Source organism: Manis pentadactyla, chromosome 6, assembly GCF_030020395.1.
Source record: "Manis pentadactyla isolate mManPen7 chromosome 6, mManPen7.hap1, whole genome shotgun sequence".
Taxonomy (NCBI): domain Eukaryota; kingdom Metazoa; phylum Chordata; class Mammalia; order Pholidota; family Manidae; genus Manis; species Manis pentadactyla.
The window spans coordinates 30,301,802-30,307,426 of NC_080024.1; the positions used below are offsets into that span (position 1 = coordinate 30,301,802).

Below are 5,625 nucleotides of genomic sequence, written 5' to 3' on the forward strand. Positions count from 1 at the left end.
GCCCCAAGCTCCACGAGGATAGATCTCCCTTATTTGGGACCTTGCCCTATGTACCTCTTCATCTGGCTGTTAACTTGTATCCTTTACTGTATCCTTATTAAACTGGTGAATATAAGTGTTTTCCTGAGTTATGTGAGCCCCTGTAGCAAGTTAATCGAACCTAAGGGGGAGGGGGGAGGTTGTGGGAACTTCCAATCTATACCCAGTAGGTCAGAAGCACAGGGAACTGCCTGGGGCTTGCCAACAGCAGCTGGACTGGGGGCTGGAGGGCAGTCTTGTAGGACGGAGCCCTTAACCTGGGAACCTGGTACTGTCTCCAGGCAGATAGCATCAGAATTGAGTAGTGTTCTCCCACCCTCTGCTAGTGTTTGTGAATTGCTTGGCATAAGTATGTGTGGGAAGACCCCCTCCCACATACTTACACACATTGGAATTGGGTCCAGGTACCCGAATGAAGTTATACTACTATTACTGCTGTGTATGATATTGTTACCGTTATACGTATTTGGAGGGGATAAATATACCATTGCATTTGGTGTCAGACAAGTGCGAACACACTCCTATTACGTGGAACTGCATAAAGGGACACCAAGGACATTATGCTAAGCAAAAAAATCCAGTCACATAAAAGACAAATACTATATGTTCCCATTAGTGTGAAGTATCTAAAGTAGTCAGAGTCATGGAAACAAAAGTAGACTGGAGGTTACCAAGGGCCAGGGGAGGAGGAAGCAAGTATTAGCATTTCCTGGTCAAAGAGTTTTAGGACTCCAAGATGAAAGAGAGGGTGAACAACAGTATGAATATATTTACCTCTAATTAACTATACTTAAAAGTAGTTAAGATGGTACATTTAATGCTGTGTATTTTTACACAATGAAAAACATTTTTTACAAAAAGCATAAATGACAGAATGATGGCAAGACTAATTCTGAAGACTCAGTATATATGAGCTATGACTCACTGCCAGGCCGAAGCAGCAGGCAGCCAACATAGCAAAGGTCCTAAAGATTCAGGATTTACTAAGAGGCCCTCCAACTCCCTGACACCAGATTTTACACAGTGGGAAACAACACAATAGCCCAAAGTCCACCAAAAGCATCCAAACTATCCAATCATAAGGTCGTACCCCTTGCTGACCTGCTTCACTCGTTCCTTGCCATAAAAACCTCCATTAAGTCTCCCACCTGCAGTTCTCTCTCTCTCTGCCTACTGATCTTTCAGACCGCTTCCCTGGTTGCCCTGCGTGGCCTGCCATTTCTCCAGTTCTAGATAACTGTGATAATGAAAAAAATACTCTTCCATCATGACAATCATTTTTGTGTCTGTGTGTCTTACAGTTTTGCTCAAACCAGTCCAGTGCACCTGTTTAGAACACCAGGCTCGGCCAGCTTATACCAGACAGAGATGATAGGTCCCCAGAGAGCCTGTGCTCACCCACTGGACCCACCAGCCCCCGCCACTGCCTCAAGGGCACTGCTCCTTGCAGCACGCCTGCAGCTAGTTGCCTGCAGCATTGTGTTGTGTTTTGTCAGGTATTGCCGTGATTTCACAGCCTAAAACTGAGGAGCTCGAAAAAATAAGGTCCTCAAGCTGCAGAGAGCCAGTTACCATGCCACTGAGGGTGCTGTGCCCAGATCTGCAGAAGGTTCCCTGTGGTGTCTAAGTTATTGGGTCAAGAGCCTGAGACTCAGTGCCTAACGGCATTCAACATTTTCTCCATTTTGCTTGCTCCCTTAGGAGCACATGATAAACCACTTTCTCTTTTCTGCCGAGCTTTCCTGAGTCAAATATCCGTCTCTGCAGCACCCTGGGAGAGCGCTTTGCTGGAATGCTCCTTCAAGTGGCTCGGTAATGTGCAGGCGTCCTCTTCAGGTGGTTGTGCTTGCTGCTGTCACCACTCTTCCTCCGACCCAGTAGGACACAGAGTGTCCTATCCCTGGAGAAATTAAAACCCTCTCAGACAAACAAAAATTGAGAGAATTTGTTGCCAGTTGACTTGCCTGTGAAAATTCTTAAAAGATGTTCTTTACAGAGAAAAAATTACATATACATCAGAAACTCGAATCCACATAAAGGAACAGCATTAAAGGAACAAGTGAACATAAGATCTAAACTTATTTTTCTTATTCTTAATTGAATTAACATGACAATTTATTCAAATTATTAATATCAATGATGTACTCAATTATGCATAATTACATATATCATGTGTGTATATATACATATATATATACTTATATGTGCATATTTGTAAGTGAAACAAATGATAGCAATGATATAGTGGAAAGGAGGGGGAAATTAGGATTATTTTGTTACTGTAAGGTATTTACTACCCATGAATTTGTATGAGTTATTGGAAAGTGGACTTGGATTAGTTATACATGTATATTGTAAATTCCAGGGAAACCATGAAAAAAAATTTTTTTTAAGATGTCAAATTAGATACTGATATTTACTTGAGTTTGCAAGGAAGGCTTTTAAGTATCTATCTTTGGAACTCTCAATGAGAATAGAAATATGTGTCTGAATGTAATAGATCCTAAATACTTATCGAATGAATAAATAAAGACCCAGTCTGAAACATTTAAATAATCACCTGCATGAATGAAAAGTTCATGGGATTGTTTGACATTTTTATTCTAAAGTGTCTGATGATTATAATTCTCCCTCACTCCTCATCTTGGCCAATCAATTCTATTGTGAATTCAGTAGCTGGCAGGTTTTGCTTATATCTGAACAATTATATATACATATAGGATCCCAGAGCCAAAACTTGGTTCTGTGAAAGGACTAAGAAAAATCAGTAAATTTTTCACAGAAAGAGCTTTAAAAATTAATTAATTAAAATTTCAAAAATTAAGAAGTATAGCTGAAATGTCAAGAAAGTAAAGAAAATGGGAACATATAAAATGCTCAATTAAAACCACAAAAGGCAGTAACAGAGTAGAAGACAAAAACAGGAACAAATAGCAAGGACAGCAAATAGAAAACAATAGTAAATATGATAGCTATCAATCTACTACATCGACAATCATTTTGAAAGTCAGCAGTCTAAATATACCAATTAAAAGACAGATTATCAAAGTAGACAAAAAAGCAACACCCAACTATATACTGTCTATAAGAAACTCACTTTAAGTATAAAGACTCATTCATACAGATTAAGAATGAATGGATGAAGGAAAATATACCAGCTAACACTTATCAAAAAAAAATAAGGGTAGCTCTATTTATTTCAGAGAGAACAGACTTCAAAGCAAGAAAATATATCCAGGATAAAGAAGGGTTAGGGGTCAGTTCTCCAAGAGGACATAACAACCCTTAAAGTATATGCATATAACAGCAGCCCATCAGGCTATGAGGCAAAAACTAATACAACTGCAAGAAGAAATAGACAAATTCCCTATTATAGTTGGAGACTCCAAATCCTCTCTGTCAGAAATGGGCAGATCCAGCTAGCAGAAAATCAGTGTGGACATAGTTGGACTCAATACCACCGTCAATCAACTGGATATAATTGACATCTACAGATTACTTCATCCAATGACAGCAGCATACACTTTATCCTCAGGATCACAGGGAACCAAGGAGAAACCACATTCTAAACTATAAAACACACCTTAACAATCTTAAAAGAATAGAAATCATGCATTGCCTGCTTTATGGAATGAGATCACAATGGAATAAAACTGGAAATCAGTAAGAGAAAGATAACTGGAAAATTACAAAATATGTGGAGATTAAAAAATACATTTCTAGCCTTTCATGCTACCCAGAGGGAGGGTCCACACAGCATTATTCTGGGTTCCCCTCATAAAGGGTAACTTTCACAATGTTTGTGGCCCTTGACATCCTACAAATGAAGAAGACAGATGTCCTCAAATTTCTTGTAGCAAGAACCCACTATGATTTCCAATTGGAACAATACATGTGCAAAAGGAAAAGTGATTGCATCTTCATCATAAATCTGAAGAGAACCTGAGAGAAGCTTCTGTGCAGCTCATGCCATTGAAAAGTCCAGCTAATGCCAGTGTCATATCCTCCAGGAATACTGGCCAGTGGGCTTTACTGAAGTGGCTACTGCCACTGAAGCCACTCCTATTGCCGGTGCTTCATTCCTGGACCTTCACTAACCAGATCCAGGCAGCCTTCCAGGACCCAAAACTTCTGGTAGTTAATGATCCCAGGGCTGACCACCAGCTTCTCACAGGGGTGTCTTATGTTGACCTGCCTACCAATGCTGTGTGTAACACAGACTGTCCCTTTGCTGTGGGGACATTGCCATCTCATGCAACAATGAAAGAGCTCACTTGGTAGGTCAGATGTGGTGGATGTTGGCCTGCAAGTTTCTGCACACACATAGCACTGTGTCCTGTGAACACCCATGGGAGGTCATACCTGATCTTTGCTTCTACAGAGATCCTGAAGAGATTGAAAAAGAAGAGCAGGTCACTGCTGAAAAGGCTGTGACCAAGTAGTCCAGAGTGACTGGACTGCTTTGGGTCCCACATTTATGGCCCAACCTAAAGTCATAGCCCGGATTGATGGTGTGTGGGTGCTCTCTGCAGTTATTCAGAAGTCCCCTGCTGAAGCCTGGAGGGCTCAGCACACCACTGAAGACTGGTCTGCAGCTCCCATTGCTCAGAACACTGAACGCAGGGGTACAACCACTAAGTGGTCTAAATTGTTCTTCCACAAACTCTTAAACAGAACGTGGAAATGAAGTTGACACAAAATGATTAGTTTCTAAGAGTAAAAACAAGTGAAGATAAACCCACACACTTCTAAATAACACATAGGTCAAAGAAGAAATCTCAAAAGAAATTTTTAAATATTTCAAACCAAATGAAAACAAATACACAACTTACCAAAATTTGAGGGATGCAGTGAGAGCAGTGCTTAGAGGGAAATTTATACCATTTAATGTATATATCAGTCTCTGCAGCGCGGCAGGAGAGCGCTCCACTGGAATGCTCCTTCAAGTGGCTCGGTAATGTGCAGGTCTCCTTCAGGGGGAATGAGTTTAGAAAATTAGTATAAATTTAGAAAAAGAGAGACCTAAAATTCTTAATCTATATTTCTATTTTAGAAAACTAGAAAAAGAACAGAAAATTAAATCCAAATAAAGCAGAAGAAAAGGAATCATGGAAGTAGAGCACAAATCAATTAATATGAAAACAGAAAATTAATAGAATTGGAGTCTAAATCCAGGTGTAAATGACCGGAAACTGCTTGACTCTGTGTGCCTCAATTAAAGATGATGTGAGTCAAGTTCAAGGCTAGTGGTTGCTACTGATTTTGAAGGCCGGATATTTAACATAACCTACTATATGAGCCTTATCAATACATTTGTGCTCTGATTCATACATGCCTGTGAATATCTGGAAAAACATGGGGCAGTTCTTTCCAGAAAATGTATACATGAGTCAATGAAGAGCCTTCTGGAAGAAAATTGACCCTAATGGGGAAAGGAGCAGAGATAATGTGCTTTGTTCAATCCAGGGGTCTTAGTCCTGAGAACAGAGAAAGGAGCCAGAGGAAGCTGGAGGTACTAGGAAGCAAAGCTTTATACATATGCTAAAAGATTTTAGCACATAAGTAAGTACCCCTGATTTTCTACCA

At 40.1% G+C, this 5,625-nt stretch overlaps 1 pseudogene; it reads left to right on the forward strand.

Annotated features, from left to right (window-relative positions):
- Positions 1-3,835: 3,835 nt before the first annotated feature.
- Positions 3,836-4,726, forward strand: LOC118933549 (40S ribosomal protein SA-like; annotated as a pseudogene).
- Positions 4,727-5,625: the final 899 nt, after the last annotated feature.